Genomic DNA, 17,840 nt, shown 5'->3' with positions numbered 1-17,840 from the left:
ATAGATAGATAGATAGATAGATAGATAGATAGATAGATAGATAGATAAACAAGTAAATCATTTCTTTATGATATTAACTGATTCATTTTGGTAACCATTTCTCATTTCTACTGATTTCAGATGAAGGAATACGTCTGCAAAGACATACTGCCCTTTCTACCCTATCTTATACATTTTAAATGCACCACTGAAATTCTGCCATAAGATAAAGGAGAATGCTTACCTCTTTAAGAATATATAATTATTGTTGACAGTCAATCAGCTTGAAGAAGCACTTCTGGACTGATTAGCAATGACCCATAATTAAATACAACAATACTTAGAAAAAGACCTGATGGTCCCAGAAAGAATTGTTTCAGGAATGATGAGTGTTTATCATTTTTATTTGCTTCCTAAGTGGCAGTTATCAACATTAGTTATCCAGATTTTTAATTAAAAATGGGAAAAATTAATAAGGTAGTACTATCAAAAGAAACTTTTAAATATTTGTCATCATAATATAAATTCAGTATCTATAATCATATATATGACATAGAATTTTTTTTTAATTTTATTATGGTATGTTAGTCACCATACAATACATCATTGGTTTTTGATGTGGTGATCCACGATCCACTGTTTTCATATAATACCCAGTGCTCCATGAGGTACGTGCCCTCCTTAATACCCATCACTGGGCTAACCCATCCCCCCTCCCCCCTCCCCTCTAAAACCCTCAGTTTGTTTCTCAGAGTCCATAGTCTCTCATGGTTCATCTCTCCCTCCAATCCCCCCCCCCATTTTTCCCTTCCTTCTCCTAATGTCCTCCATGCTATTCCTTATGTTCCACAAATAAGTGAAACCATAGGATAATTGACTTTCTCTGCTTGACATATTTCACTTAGCATAATCTCCTCCATGCCCATCCATGTTGATGTAAAAGTTGGGTATTCATCTTTTCTGATGGCTGAGTAATATTCCATTGTATATATGGACCACATCTTCTTTATCCATTCATCTGTTGAAGGGCATCTCGGCTCTTTCCACAGTTTGGCTATTGCAGACATTGCTGCTATGAACATTGGGGTGCATATGGCCCTTCTTTTCACTACATCTGTGTCTTTGGGGTAAATACCCAGGAGTGCAATTGCTGGGTCATAGGGTAGCTCTATTTTTAAATTTTTGAGGAACCTCCATACTGTTTTCCAAAGTGGCTGTACCAGCTTGCATTCACACCAACAGTGTAAGAGGGTTCCCCTTTCTCCACAACCTCTCCAACATTTGTTGTTTCTTTCCCTGTCCATTTTGGCCATTCTAACTAGTGTAAGGTGGTATCTCAATGTGGTTTTGATTTGGATTTCCCTGATGGCTAATGATGATGAACATTTTTTCATGTGTCTGTTAGCCATTTGTGTGTCTTCTTCAGAGAAGTGTGTTTTCATATCTTCTGCCCACTTTTTGACTTGATTATTTGTTTTTTGGGTGTTGAGTTTGAGAAGTTCTTTATGGATCTTGGATACCAGCCCTTTATCTGTAGTGTCATTTGCAAATATCTTCTCCCATTCTGTGGATTCCCTTTTTGTTTTGTTGACTGTTTCCTTTTCTGTGCAGAAGCTTTTTATCTTCATGAAGTCCCAAAAGTTCATTTTTGCTTTTGTTTCACTAGCTTTTGGAGATGTATATTGGAAGAAGTTGCTCTGGCCAATGTCAAAGAGGTTACTGCCTATATTCTCCTCTAGGATTTTGATGGATTCCTGTCTCACATTGAGGTCATTCATCCACTTTGAGTTTATCTTTGTGAATGGTGTTAGAGAATGGTCGAGTTTCATTCTACTGCACGTGGCTGTCCATTTTTCCCAGCACCATTTATTGAAGAGACTATCTTTTTTCCATTGCATGTTTTTTCCTGCTTTGTCAAAGATTATTGGACCATAGAGTTGAGAGTCCATATCTGGGTTCTTTATTCTGTTCCATTGGTCTATATGTCTGTTTTTGTGCCAGTACCATGCTGTCTTGGTGATCACAGCTTTGTAATATAGCTTGAAATCGGGCAACGTGATACTCCCAGCTTTGTTTTTCTTTTTAAACATTTCCTTGGCGATTCGGGGTCTTTTCTGATTCCATACAAATTTTGGGATTGTTTGTTCCAGCACTTTGAAAAATGTCATTGGAATTTTGATTGGGATGGCATTGAAGGTATAGATTGCTCTGGGTAGCATAGACGTTTTAACAATGTTTATTCTTCCAATCCATGAGCATGGAATATTTTTCCATCTTTTTGTGTCTTCTTCAATTTCTTTCGTGAGTGTTTTGTAGTTCCTAGAGTATAGATCCTTTACCTCTTTGGTTAGGCTTATTCCGAGGTATCTTATGGTTTTTGGTGCTATTGTAAATGGAATCGTTTCTCTAATTTCTCTTCCTACAGTTGCGTTGTTAGTGTATAAGAAAGCAACTGATTTCTGTGCATTCGTTTTGTATCCTGCCATATTACTGAATTGCTGGATGAGTTCTAGTAATTTGGGGGTGGAGTCTTTTGGGTTTTCCACATAAAGTATCATGTCATCTGTGAAAAGAGAGAGTTTGACTTCTTCTTTGCCAATTTGAATACCTTTTATTTCTTTTTGTTGTCTGATTGCTGTTGCTAGGACTTCTAGTACTATGTTGTACAATAGTGGTGAGAGTGGGCATCCTTAACATGTTCCTGATCTTAAGGGAAAGGCTCTCAGCTTTTCCCCATTGAGGATGATATTCGCTATGGGTTTTTCATAGATGGATTTTATGAACTTGAGGAATGTTTCCTCTATCCCTATACTCTGAAGAGTTTTAATCAGAAAAGGATGTTGTATTTTGTCAAATGCTTTTTCTGCATCAATTGAGAGAACCATATGGTTCTTCTCTCTCCTCTTATTAATGTGTTCTATCACATTGATTGATTTGCGAATGTTGAACCACCCTTGCATCCCGGGGATAAATCCCACTTGGTCGTGGTGGATGATCCTTTTAATGTATTGTTGGATCCTATTAGCTAGGATTTTGTTGAGGATTTTGGAATCCATATTCATCAGAGATATCGGTCTGAAATTCTCCTTTTTGATGAGGTCTTTGCCTGGTTTGGGGACTAAGGTAATGCTGGCCTCATAGAATGAGTTTAGAAGTTTTCCTTCTGTTTCTATTTTTTGAAACAGCTTCAGGAGAATAGGTATTATTTCTTCTTTTAATGTTTGGTAGAATTTCCCAGGGAATCCATCAGGCCCTGGACTCTTGTTTTTTGGGAGGTTTTTGATCACTGCTTCAATCTTGTTACTGGTTTTTGGCCTATTCAGGTTGTCAATTTCTTCCTGTTTCAGTCTTGGCAGCTTATAGGTTTCCAGGAAGGCCTCCATTTCATCCAGATTGCTCAGTTTATTGGCATATAGTTGTTGATAATAATTTCTAATAATTGTTTCTATTTCCTTGGTGTTAGTTGTGATCTCTCCCCTTTCATTCATAATTTTATTAATATGGGTCCTTTCTCTATTCTTTTGGATAAATCTGGCCAGTGGTTTATCGATCTTATTAATTCTTTTAAAGAACCAACTTCTAGTTTCGTTGATCTGATCTATTGTGTTTCTGATTTCTAATTCATTTATTTCTGCTCTAATTTTAATTATTTCTCTTCTAATGCATGGCTTAGGCATCGTTTGTTGCTTTTTCTCTAGTTCTTTAAGGTGTAGAATTAGTTGGTGAATTCAGGATTTTTCTATTTTTTTGAGTGAGGCTTGGATGGCTATGTATTTCCCCCTTAGGACGGCCTTTGCTGTATCCCATAGGTTTTGGACTGATGTGTTTTCGTTCTCATTGATTTCCATGAATTGTTTAGGTTCTTCTTTGATTTCCTGGTTGACCCAAACATTCTTGAGCAGAGTGGTCTTTAGCTTCCAAGTGTTTGAATTTCTGCCAAATTTTTTCTTGGGATTGAGTTCCAGTTTTAAAGCATTGTGGTCTGAGAATATGCAGGGAATAATCTCAGTCTTTTGGTATCAGTTGAGACCTGATTGGTCTCAGGATTGGTCTATCCTGGAGAAAGTTCCATGTGCGCTCGAGAAGAATGAGTATTCTGTTGTTTTAGGGTGGAATGTTCTGTAAATATCTATGAGGTCCATCTGGTCCAATGTAGCATTCAAAGCTCTTGTTTCCTTGTTAATTTTCTGCTTAGATGACCTGTCCATTGCTGAGAGTGGAGTATTGAGGTCTCCTACAATTAACATATTGTTATCAATATGACTCTTTATTTGGTTAACAGTTGGCTTATGTAGATGGCTGCTCCCATGTTGGGGGCATAGATATTTACAGTTGTTAGATCTTCTTGTTGGATAGACCCTTTAAGAATGTTATAGTGTCCTTCTGTGTCTCTAATTACAGACTTTAGCTTAAAATCTAATTTGTCTGATATAAGAATTGCTACCCCAGCTTTCTTTTGAGGTCTGCTGGCATGGAAGATGGATCTCCATCCCTTCACTTTCAGTCTGGATGTATCTTTAGGTTCAAAATGAGTCTCTTGTAGGCAGCGTATGGATGGGTCCTGTCTTTTTATCCAGTCTGCAACCCTGTGCCATTTTATGGGAGCGTCTAGGCCATTCACTTTGAGAGTGATTATTGAAAGATATGAATTAATTGTCATCATGTTGCCTGTGAAGATGTTGTTTTTATAGATTGACCCTGTAAATTTCTGTTGTATATCACTCTTGGGGTCTTTCTCCTTTTATAGAACCCCCCTTAATATTTCTTGCAGGGCCGGCTTAGTGGTCACATATTCTTTCAGTTTCCGCCGGTTGTGGAAGCTCTGCATCTCTCCCTCCATTCTAAATGAAAGCCTTGCCGGATAAATTATTCTTGGCTGCATGTTCTTCTCATTTAGTACCCTGAATATGTCTTGCCAGGCCTTTCTGGCTTGCCAGGTCTCTGTGGATAGGTCTGACGTTATTCTGATGTTCCTCCCTCTGTACGTAAGGAATCTCTTCCCCCTAACTGCCCTTAAAATGGTTTCCTTGGTTCTAACATTTGCAAGTTTTACTATTACATGCCGGGGTGTTGGCCTGTTTTCCTTGATCTTGGGAGGGGTCCTCTCTGCCTCTAGGATGCAAATGTTTGTTTCATTCCCCAGATTAGAGAAGTTCTCAGCTACAATTTGCTCAAATACATCTTCTAGCCCTCTCTCTCTCTCCACTTCTTCCAGGATTCCAATTATTCTGACATTGGAACGCCTCATGGTGTCATTCTATTTTCATGGATTCTGAGTTGGTTTTCCCTGGCCTCCTCTTTTCTCTTTTTATCTATTATATTGTCTTCTGGGTTGCTTATTCGTTCTTCTGCCTCAGTTACCCTAGCTGTTAGATTATCTAGATTGGATTGCATCTCATTGATAGTATTTTTAAGTTCTGCCAATTTACCTTTCATTTCTGCCCTTAGAGACTCTATGTTGCCATTAATTGATTTTTCCATTCTAGCCATTGTTGTCACAATTGCTAGCCTGAATTCCATCTCCGACATCTTGGTTATATCTTCATCCATTTGTAAATCTGCAGCATAAGTCATAATCTCTGAGTCTTTTCTATTTTGGGGGCTCCTCCTCCTAGTCATTCTGTTGATGGGTGTTTGAGGGAATGTATAGAGTCCAAATTATTGACCAGAACCCAAGCAAGATGCACCTGTTTTCTTGGGACCTTAGGGTTGCTGGTCTCTTGTTTTCCCAGCCTGTCTTCTGCAGGAGGGGCCTGCCACGCTGTTACTCAGGCAACGTTGTTTGGGAGGAGTTGCCCCGCCCCCGTGTGGCGGGGGATGGGCTCAGCAGGAATCAGTTTTGGGGGCTTTTGTTCTCTGGCAGCTTTCCCTGGCAGCCTTCCGTGTCTCTTCTGCGAGTCAGAGCAGAAGAGACCATTTCCAACCCTCTGCCTCCGAGCAGAGAGACCGCAGTCTGTTCTTCAGTGAGCTCTCCAGGCCACACCGTCTCCGTTTCTGTCCGTGCTGCTATAAACTGCAGTGGCCTGGGTTGTGTGCCCCTCCACAGCACTCCCAGTCCTGTCTCCAGGTCAGGGCACGTCTCTGCCTTTTGTGCTTCTAAAACCGCCAGCCACTCCCAGTTCGCGCACACTACCCGGCTGCTCCAGGTTTCTGCCCCGGGGGCTGCCCTAAAGTCCTTTCCCCACCACTACCAGTCTGCGAGTCTGTGCCCCGTCCCCCGCGCACGAGGCTGTCGCCCACCGGTGGTGTAGGATCCCCATGGCCAAGCACCCTCCTGCTGCCGTTTATGCTCCGATATCTGCCCACGGGATCAGGGCTCCCCGCTTCGTACCTCAAAACCAACCACCTGCGATATTCTGTTTGTAGAGATCCAGATCTTCTTACATCTCAGGCTGGTTTCGTGGGTGCTCAGAGTGATCTGGTAGATATCCAGCTCAATTCCGGGACCAGTTGAACTAGGGTCCCCTACTCCACCATCTTTCCCCCCTCTCCTTCGACATAGAATGGTTTTAAGAACATGAAGTGGTCTACACCACATTTTCCTATTAAGTAACATGTTTTATTAAGGAGGCTATTAAGTGGAAATTATCTTCATAACTTAAAAGTGTTTCTTTCTCTCTTAGAGAAAGAACACTAATGTTTCACAACAGGGTTAGAAACATAACTATAACACAGGGATATACAGCAAACAAAAGAAAGTATTTTGTTAGCACCTACCAGCTTTCCGGCCCATATGAATATACATTAAAAATATTTATTTGTGTATTTATATATAAGTATGTATCTATTCTAAGTCCCCATATAATTTTTCCTAGATGTGGTTATTTAAAAGTCATCTTTTGCCTACTTCATTTCTCATTTTCAGATACACTGTTCTAAGTAAGACTACACCAATCTGATGATTCTAATTTTCTTTAGTTATCACCAAAATAATCTGTATTTAAAGAAGAAAGCTGAAAACCCATTACCCTATGCTACCTCCAGATACCCCCAGAAAATAATATTAAAGAATTTTTTAAGGAATGAAGCCACAATAGTCAACAGAAAGAGAAAGGAGACAACAGTAATAAAATTTTAGAATTTCTGCAGCAGATAAAGCTATTAGACATTTTGAACCAATCCTCCTGCTGAGGAAATGTAGATAGAAAAGCTGGATAAAGTATAAAATCATCTGATCGAAGGGAATAGAGAGCTAACAAAATAATGAAGGCATTACCAGAATGAAGATTTACAAGAGGTCAGCATCAAGACAGGGGAGCCTAACTTTGGGGGTCACTTTTGCCCCCCTGAGCATTTGCTGATCTGTAAGAAAGGCAGAGGCTGAAGTGCTTTTGAAAATCTCTTCAGAGGAAAGGAAAAAAGTTGGAGTCTAGGAGAGAGTAAAGCCCCAGTAACCCAAAGGGCTGCATCCTAGGAACAAAGGTGAATACGAAGGGAACCATGCCTCTGCCAAAGGTGTAGAGCCCAACTCTGAATCATCTGTGTAGTTTAGAAAATCTCCAACCCAGAAATTTTATTGAACTGACCTTGGATTGTTAGTAATCCTCAGTGGATGGAAGAAGCAAGGAAAAAATCTTACCTAGAAGGAGATATCTTAGACTTCCAACTTTTTTTATAAACTTATTTTTATATTTTTAATAAACTTTTTATTTTGGAATAGATTTAGACTTACAGAAAATTGTGAAGATAGTAGAGAGTTCCCATATACCCCACACATAGTCTTCCCTAGTATTAACATTTTCCATTATTATGTTGCGTTTGATGAACCAATATTGATATGTCATCATCAACTGAAACTCGTACTTTATTCAGATTTTCTTAGTTTTTTTTTTTTCTTTTAACCTAATGTCCTTTTTCTGTTCCAAGATACCATCCAGGACACCACATTACATTTAGTCATCATGTCTCTCTCCATAGGCTCCTCTTGGCAGTCACAGTTTATCTTAAGACTTTCCTTGTTTATAATGACCTTGATAGTTTTGAAGCATACCAATCAGGTATTTCGTAGAATGTCCCTCAGTTGAAATTTGTCTGTTTTTCTCATGATTAGACTGGGCTATGGGTTTTTTTGGAGGAAGACCAGAGAGGTAAAGTGCCATTTTCATCATACCGTATGAAGGAAGCATACTATCAACATGACTTCACTGTTGATATTGACCTTGATTGAAGTTACGTTTATCAGGATTCTCTAGTGTAAAGTTAATCTTTTTCCCCCTTTCTACACTATACTCTTTAGAAGGAAGTCACTTTACATAGGTCATACTTTAAAAATGGGAGTTATGCTCTACCTCTTTAAGGGCATAAAGTGTCTACATAAATTATTAGGAGTTCTTTTGCATGGGACATTTGTCTATTCTCTCCCATTTATTTATTTTTTCAATAATTTATTTGTATCAGTATAGACTCATGGGTATTTATTTTGCACTTTGTGTTATAATCCAATACTACTTCATTTTATTCCTAAAATTGCCCCAAATTTGGCCATTGGAAGCCCTTTCAGTTGACTCCTGTGTCCCTTTGATATACCACCATCATTGTGGAGCTGTTGTTGTATTGTTGTATGGGGTTTTATGGGGGTTGTATGTGGGGTTTTTTGGTTTTTTTGGTTTGGTTTGAGCACTTCCTTACTTTCTGGCACTATAAGACATTCTGGGTTCATCTTGTATATGTCCTGCCCCAGTTTTACAATAAGCCATTTCTCCAAGGAATCCTGGTTTATTTTACTGAAGAATGGTATTATAAATCAAGATCTAGGTGTTAAGTGTGTTCATTGCTACAGGAGTGTCATTGCTTCTAGGCCCTCACAGCTGATGAAGAAAGGAAATATGTGCATAGTAATCAGAATATATATACTTATACATAAATATATATATATATCCATCTCTATTAAACAGGAGTTTATACTGATGTCTCCAACTCTACTCCTTTACCATATCGATTATTCTTGCCTCTTCTTCCCCTTGATAGTCTGTAACCTTCCACGCCAAGAGTAAGAAAACTGACTCCCACCATCCACCATCTATTTACTTAACTCCTCAATTCCTTAACTCTTCAATGTTACAGTTGTTTCAGAATTGTTAACTCATATGCCTGTTGAAGACAGTTTTTTTCAACTAGAGTACACTACTTCTATACAGTTCCTTTTGTCTTTAGTCTTACAGACTCATTTCTGAAATTATTTAGGTCAGCTTTTCCCACCTCCTTCAGTGAGATTGTTTCATACATTTTTAATGCAGTTAGGTTCTTTTGTCACAGTGTGCACTGTCACATAGCATAATTAGAGGCTAACTAAAGGATTTCTTAAATTTATATGCCTTAAGATTCACTCTTCTGCTGTAAAGTTTGATCAGTTTTGAAAAATATGTAGTGGTGTGCATTACAGTATTATACAAAATAGTTTCACTGACCTAACCCCCTATGCTTCACCCATTCAAAGCACATATGCACTCCAAAACTCCTGAGTTTTGTTTCACCTGTTTGTCTTTTAAGGAGTCATATAAATGGAATGATACAGCATGTAGCCTTTTCAGACTGGCTTCTTTTACCTAGCAATATGAACTCGAAATTCATCCATGTCTCTGGATGGTTTGATAGTTCATATCCTTTTATTGCTAATGGTATTCCATTGTATGGATGTACACCATTTGTTTATTAATTCACCTACTAAAGAACATCTTGGTTGCTCTAGGTTTTCAAAATTACTAAAAAAGCAGCCATAAACATTCAAATACAGGCTTTTATGAGGAACATACATTTTCAAATCAATTGGGTAAACATGTAGGAGTTTGATTGCTGGATTGTATAGTAAGAGTATGTTTAGCTTTGTAAAAAGCTGCCAAACCATCTTCCAAAGTGCCTGCACTGACGTGCACAACCACCAGTGATGAATGAGAGTTCCTGTTGCTCTTCATCCTTACCAACAATCGGTAGTGTCAGGGTTTTGTTTTGTTTTGTTTTTTAGTCATTCTAATAGGTATATAGTGGTACCACACTGATGTTTCAATTTGCATTCTCCTAATGACAAATGATGTTGAACGCCTTTTCATATGCTTATTTGCTATCTGTATCTCTTCTTTGGTTAAGTGTTGTTCAGATCTTTGGCTCATTTTTAATTGAGTTGATAGGTTTCCTTATTGTTGAGCTTCAAGTTTTCTTTATATATTTAGGATACAAGTCCTTTACCAGCAATGTATTTTGCAAATGTTTTCTCACAGTTTGTGGCTTATCTTTTAATTTTGTTTACAGTGTCTTTACCAGAAGTTTTTCATTTTAATGAAATCCAATGTATCATTTTTTTCTCTCATGGATCATGCTCTTGTGTTGTATCTAAAATTTCATTATCAGGACAAAGGTTAGGGGCGCCTGGGTAGCTCAGGTGGTTAAGCATCCCACTTTTGATTTTGGCTCAGGTGGCAGTCTCAGCGTCATGAGTTCAAGTGAAGAGATAGGCTCCACCCTGAGCATAGAGCCTGCTTAAGATTCTCTCTCTCCTTCTCCTTTGCCCCTCCCCTCCACTCATAAACTCTCTCTCCTCTCTCTCAAAAAAAAAAAAAGAAAGAAAGAAAGAAAGAAAGAAAGAAAGAAAGAAAGAAAGAAAAAGAAAGAAAGACAGACAGACTAAGGTCATGTAGATTTACCCCTATATTTTCTTCTAAAAGATTGACATGCATTTTACACTAATGTGTAAGATGCATTTTTAATTAATTTATGCGTAGGGTGCAATGTCTGTGTCTATCCATTTTTGGTTTGTTTGTTTTCTGTGGGTTTGGGGTTTTTTTGTTTGTATGGTTTGGTTGGTTGGTTTGTTTTTGCTTATGGCACCTTTGTTAAAAAGACAGTCCTTTCGCCACCAAATTGCCTTTGCATCTTCCTCAAAAATCAATTGACTGTATTTGTGTGGGCCTACTTCTTTATTCTTTTCCATTGATTTTTGCATATATATTTCCCACCTGTCTTTCTTACTGTAGTACAACCCTTAAAATACACTATGTGACATAGAGTAAGAAAAAAATAACCACTTAGACAAGGAGATAATACAACATGAATAAGAAACCAGAAAAAACGAGACAATGGAAGCAACCCCAAGAGCTGCAGAATTTGGAATTATCAGACTATTCTTACTATATTCAATGAGATATAAGACAATATTAAAAATTTTAGCACAGAAGTATAAACTATTTTATTTTTTTTTAAAGTTATTTATTTATTTGACAGACACAGCGAGAGAGGGAACAGTAGCAGGGGGAGTAGGAGAAGGAGACACAGGCCTCCTGCTGAGCAGGGACCCCGATGCAGGGCTCGATCCCAGGAACCTGGGATCATGACCTGAGCCGAAGGCAGACTCAACAACTGAGCCACCTAGGCACCCCGAAGTATAAACTATTTTAAAAAGAGAGGTGAGGAAGACTTGAAAAAGAACAAAATAGAAATCTCAGAACTGAAAAAAATTAGAATAACTGAAATTAAGAACAATAAATTAGATCCAGATGATGGGAAAATAGTGAAGTAAAAGATAAGTTAATATGATGAAACAAAAGGGATGGAAAATGTTGGGAAAACATGAGTAAATGTGATACACAGAATAGAATGAGATGACCTAAAGCTTAGAAACTGGAATCACAGAATAAAGGGGAAAGAGAATAGGGTGTTGCAATATTTGAAGAAATGAAGGCAAGACTTTTCCAAAACAAAGCCATAGATTCAATCCACAGATTCAAGAGTTAAACAAATCCAGGGAGATAAAAATAACATAACATGCACAGACTGACACATCATCATGAAACTACAGAAAATAAAGACAAAATGAAATGCTTTATAAAGTAGCCAGAGAACATATGTTGGATTATTTTCAAATGAACAACAATTAGACTCATACCTGATTTCAATAGGAACAATGGAAACCAGAACACATTGGAATGTTATCTTCAAAGTGCTGAAAGAAAACAAACTAACAACTTAAAATTCTATAGGTAGGAAAAATATCTTTCAAAAATGAAGGTGAAATAAAACCATTTTAGCAAACAAAAATTGAGATAAATCATTACAGCATAATTATAATAAAAGAAACATTCAAATGAGGTTTTTGAGCAAAACAGAAAAAAATTTTTTGAGATGGAGGAAACGGTTAAAAGAATGAAAATAATACTTTGTAAATCCAAAGGAATACTAACTTTAGAAACAGTAATGATAATGTAGGGGGAAATGGTGAGTGGCCTGCTCATGAGTATGAGGTACTTTCTTGGAGTGATTGGGGTTAATTATATCCCAGCAAATCTGCTATATAAAAAAATAATAATTAAGTTATAAATAAATGAATGAGACTTACAAAAGAAAAATTTTAAACAGGCTGATAATTATTAAAGAAATAGAATCCAGGGGCGCCTGGGTGGCTCAGTCGGTTAAGCAGCTGCCTTCGGCTCGGGTCATGATCCCAGGGTCCTGGGATCGAGCCCCGCATTGGGCTCCCTGCTCGGCAGGGAGCCTGCTTCTCCCTCTCCCACTGCCTGCCTCTTTGCCTGCTTGTTCTCTCTATATATATCTCTGTCAAATAAATAAATAAAATCTTTAAAAAAAAAAAAAGAAAGAAAGAAATAGAATCCAGGAAGTTTACATCATCAAGATGGAGACATAGGTCATTCCCAATTTCAATAACCCTCAAAGACCAGCTAGCAACTATCCATAGACAAGATACCATGGTGAAAATCTCAGAACCCAAGAGTAAGACCAAAGCATCCCCTTGGACCACAGAGATGGAGAAGAACCCCATTAGAAGAGTAGGGGAAGTGGTTTCACCTTGACTACATTGCTACTCCCCCAGGCAGAAACAGTGCTGCACTGAGAGGGCTTATGGTTTTTCTGTTGAGAAAAGAGAGTCCAAAGTGGGCATCTAGCAACCCCAGCATTTTGGATGCTTCCCAAGAGGCCTATTCAGGTCTCACCTCACAGGAATCACTGGGAAAATGTGCTCAATTCAACCAGTGGGGATCAAAAAGAGATGGATAAGGGGATAGGTGCCCCCAGCACTCAGATCTGGATCTTAGAAGGCCACATTCCTGCTTGCAGCTGTACCTGAGCAGAGATCTTAGTCAGTGGCTCTGCCCATCTGCATAGCCAAGCTCATGGCCCCATCTGGCCAGGTAACTCGTAGCAGTTCTGCATGATTTGGGTCTCCAGCCAATAGGCAGGACTAGTCATGGAGCATGTTCTATGGTCCCGCCCATGCAGGGAAGCAAATTCCCAGCCCTGCCCAATTGCTGTGCATAGCTGCCAGTCCCATCTGATCAAAAAGCATGGACAGAGAACCCAGACAGCTACAGAGTCCATTCTATAGCCCCTGTCAGGCAATGAACCAAACCAGAATCCCTGCACAATGGCTGAGCATAGACCTCTGGCCACACATAACCAGGGAGCCTGAACAGTGACCCTAGGTAGCCTTGGATCCCAGCTTATAGCATTGCCCAGCAGGGGATCCCAACCTATGGACCCACCTGAATCTGAACCCAGCCCCAGGCCTTGCCCAGACAAGGAGCCCAGCCAGTGACCTTGACCAATCAGAGGTTAGCATATGATCCCACCTGACCAGAACTAAAATGTAAAACCTAAAACCATAAAGGGGTGCCTAGGTGGCTCAGTCAGTTAAGTATCCAACTCTTGATTTTGGCTCATGTCATGATCTCAGGTTGTGAAATCGAGCCCTGCATCCGGCTCCACATTGGGAATGGAGACTACGTCTGCCTTTGGCTCGGGTCATGATCCCAGGGTATTGGGATCAAGTCCCACATCAGGCTCCCTGCTCAGCGGGAAGTCTGCTTCTCCTTCTCTGCCTGCCGCTCCCCCTGTTTTGTGCTCTCTCTCTCTCACAAATAAATAAATAAAATCTTTAAAAAAAAAAAGGAAAATAGACTTTAGACTAAAAACAGTAAAAAGAGACAAAGAAGGTCATTATAAGGGGTCAATCCATCAAGAAGATATAACAATTGTAAATATTTATGCATATAGAATATAAATATAGAAAAAGTAAATATAAACATAAATATAGAAAGCAAAACTAACGGAACTAGAAAGTAAAATAAAAACAAATACAATAATAGCTGCGGATTTTAATGCCCCACTCTCAATAATGGATAGATTATATAGACAGAGAATAAGTAAGGAACAGTGGATTTGCACAACTACTTTACACCAAATGGATCTAACAGACAGATATAGAAATTTTATCCTACAAAACTAGAATACAAATTCTTCTCAAGCACATATGGACCTTATAGAATAGACTATATGTTGGGTCACAGAACAAGTCTTAGGAAATCAAAGATTGAACTCATACTATCTTCTCTGACCACAATGGTATAAAACTAGAAATCAATAAGAGTAAGAAAAGTAGAAATTCACAATTGTATAGAAATTAAACAACACTTTCCTAAACAACCAATGGATCGAAGAATAAATTAAAGAGGAAATAAAGATTATCTAGAAATAAACAAAAATAGAAATACAACACATCAAAACTTGGATGCAGCAAAAGCAGTTCTAAAAGGAAAGGTCATAGCAATAAATGCCTACCTTAAGAAGAAGAAAGGTCTCAAATAAACAATATAACTCTATGCCTCAAGGAACTAGAAAAAGAAGAACAAACTAAGCCAAAAGTTAGCAGATGGAAGAAAATAATAAAGATTAAAGCATAAATAAATAGAGAATAGGAAAACAATAGAAGGGATTAATGACATTAAGATTTGGGTTCTTTGAAAAAATAAACAAAACTGACAAACCAAACTTGACTAACCAAGGGGAAAAAGGATCCAAATCAACAAAATTATAAATAAAAAAATCACAACTGATACCACAGAAATATAAATGACCGTAAAATGCTACTATGAACAACTATATGCCAACAAACTGGACAACCTAGAAGAAATAGATGAAGTCTTAGAAACATGCAACATACCAAGACTGAATCAGGAAGAAATAGAAAATCTCAACACTAGTAAGGAGACTGAACCAGTAATCAAAATCTCTCAACCAAAAAAAAAAAAAAAAAAGCCCAGGACAAGATGGGTTCACTGGTGAATTTTAGCAAACACTTAAAGAGGAATTTACACCAATCCTTCTCAAACTCTTCCAAAAATTAAAAGGATCATTCACCATGATTAAGTGAGATTTATCCCTGAGATACAGGGATGGTTCAACATAGGCAAATTAATAAATGTGATATATCACATTAATAGAATTTAAGAAAAAAATCATGATTGCATCAATAGACACAGAAAAATCATTTGATAAAATTCAACATTTGTTAAATGATAAAAACTCTTAAATTAGGTATAGAAGGAATGTGCCTCAACATAATAAAGGCCATATATGACAAGTCCAAAACTAACATCATACTCAATGGTAAAATATTGAAAGTTTTTCCTCTAAAATCAAGAATAAGACAAGGGTGCCCACTCTCACTACTCTTATTCAAGTCCTAGCTAGAGTAATCAAGAAAAAGGAAATAAATAAAAGATATCAAATGGAAAGGAAGAACTAAAATTGTCTCTATTAGCAGATGACATGAATTAATATATATAAAAATCTTGAAAACTCCACCAAAAAAATTGTTAGATCTATGCAACAAATTCAGTAAAGTTGCAAGATATAAAATTAACGTACAAAAAGCAGTAAAATTTCTATACACTAGCAACTAATTATCTGAAGAAGAAACGTTTTAAAATGATCTTATTTACAATAGTATCAAAAATAATAAAATAATTAGGCAAAATTTAACCAAGGAGTTGAAAGATCTCTATGCTGAAAACTACAAAATGTTGAGGGAATAAATCAAAGATGACACAAATAAATGAAAAACTATCCCATATTCATGGACTGGAAAAACTAATATTGTTAAAATGTCCATACTACCCAAAGCCATCTCTAGATTCAGTGCAATTACTATCAGGATTCCAATGGTAGTTTTTACAGAAGTAGAAGAAATAATCCTAAAATTTATATGGAACCACAAAAGGCCCCAAATAGCCAAAGCAATCCTAAGAAAGAAGAACAAAGAGGGAAGCATCACACTTCCTGATTTTAAGCTATATTATAAAGCTTTAGTGATCAAAACTATGGTACACATAGGGGTACCATAGATCAATAGAACAGAATTGAGAGCTCATAAATAAACCCATACATTCACAATCAACTAATATTTGAGAAGGAAACAAGAATACTCAATAGAGAAAAGACAGTCTCTTCAATAAATGGTGCTGGGAAAATTGGATGTTCACATGCAAAAGAATGAAACCACCTCTTTATCTTACACCACTTACAAAAGTTAACTTGAAATAGATTGAAGACTTACAGGTAAGACCTGAAATTATAAAATTACAAAAGAAAGCAGGGAAAAAAATCTCCTTGACATGAGTATTGGCACTGACTTTTAGATATGACACCTAAAACACAAGCAACAAAATAAAAAACTAAAAAGTGGGATTATATCAAACTAAAATGCTTCTGCACAGCAAAGGAAATGATCAACAAAAATGAAAAGTCAGCCTATGGAATAGGAGAAAGTATTTGTAAATCTAACATCTAATAAGGGATTAATATGTGAAATATATAAAGAACTCATACAACTCAACAGCAAAAAAAGATAATCCAATTTAAAAATGGGCAAAAGACTTGAATAGATATTTTTCCAAAGAAGACATACAAATGCCAACAGGTACATGAAAATATGTTCAATATCACTAATCATGAAATCAAATCAAAATGCAAATCTGATCACCATGAGCTATCACTTCATGTCTGTTGGAATCACTATGATCAAAAAGACAAGAAATAACAAATACTGGTGAGGAGATTGAGAAAAGGGAACCCTTGTGCACTTTTGGTGGGATTGTAAATTGGAACAGCCATTATGGAAAACAATATGGAGAGTCCTCAAAACAATAAAAATAGGACTACCATATGAACCAGCAATTCCACTTCTGGGCATATATATGAAGGAAAGGAAATCACTATGTCAAGAGATATCTGCACCTCCATGTTCAATGCCACATTATTCACAATGTGATATAATGTGATAGATATACATACACTATAAATACACATACAATAGAGTATTATTCAACCATAAAATATAAGGAAATCCTGACATTTGTGACAACATGGATGGGCCATGAGGGCATAATGCTAAGTGAAATAAGACAGAAAAAAAATACTGTATTGTCTCACTCATATGTGGAATCTAAAAAACGAAAGTCATAGAAAAAGTAGAGATAGGCCGGTGGGGAAGGCAGAAGGTGGTGAAAAATTGGCAATCAAAGAGTAAAAACTTCCAGTTACGAGATGAATAAGTTTTAGGGGCATAATGTACAGCATGATGACAACAGTTAACAATACTGTAGTATGTACATGAAAGTTACTAAGAAAGTAAATCTTGAAATCTTTTTACCACACACACACAAACACAAACAAAATGGTAACTAGGTGAAGTGGTGGATGTGTTAGTTAACCTTATTGTGGTAATCACTTCTCAATATTATACGAATATCAAATCGTCACATTGTATACCTTAAACTTACACAATACTATATGTCAATTGTGTCTCCATAAAGCTTGGAGTTAAAAAAAAAGAAAAGAAAATACATTAAAAAAATAAAATGAGGGTGGCTCAGCCAGTTAAGCGTCTGCCTTTGGCTCAGGTCATGATCCCAGGGTCCTGGGATGGAGTCTGCATCAGGTTCCCGGCTCAGCGGGGAATCTGCGTCTCCCTCTAAACCTCCCCCTGCTTGTGCTACTCTCTGCCTGTCTCTCATAAATAAATAAATTAATAATAAATAAATAAATAAATAAATAAATAAATAAATAAATAAATAAAT

This window comes from Mirounga leonina, unplaced genomic scaffold (genome assembly GCF_011800145.1).
Source record: "Mirounga leonina isolate KUSES-001 unplaced genomic scaffold, KU_Mleo_1.0 Mir_53, whole genome shotgun sequence".
NCBI lineage: Eukaryota > Metazoa > Chordata > Mammalia > Carnivora > Phocidae > Mirounga > Mirounga leonina.
This window is presented reverse-complemented; position numbering follows the sequence as displayed.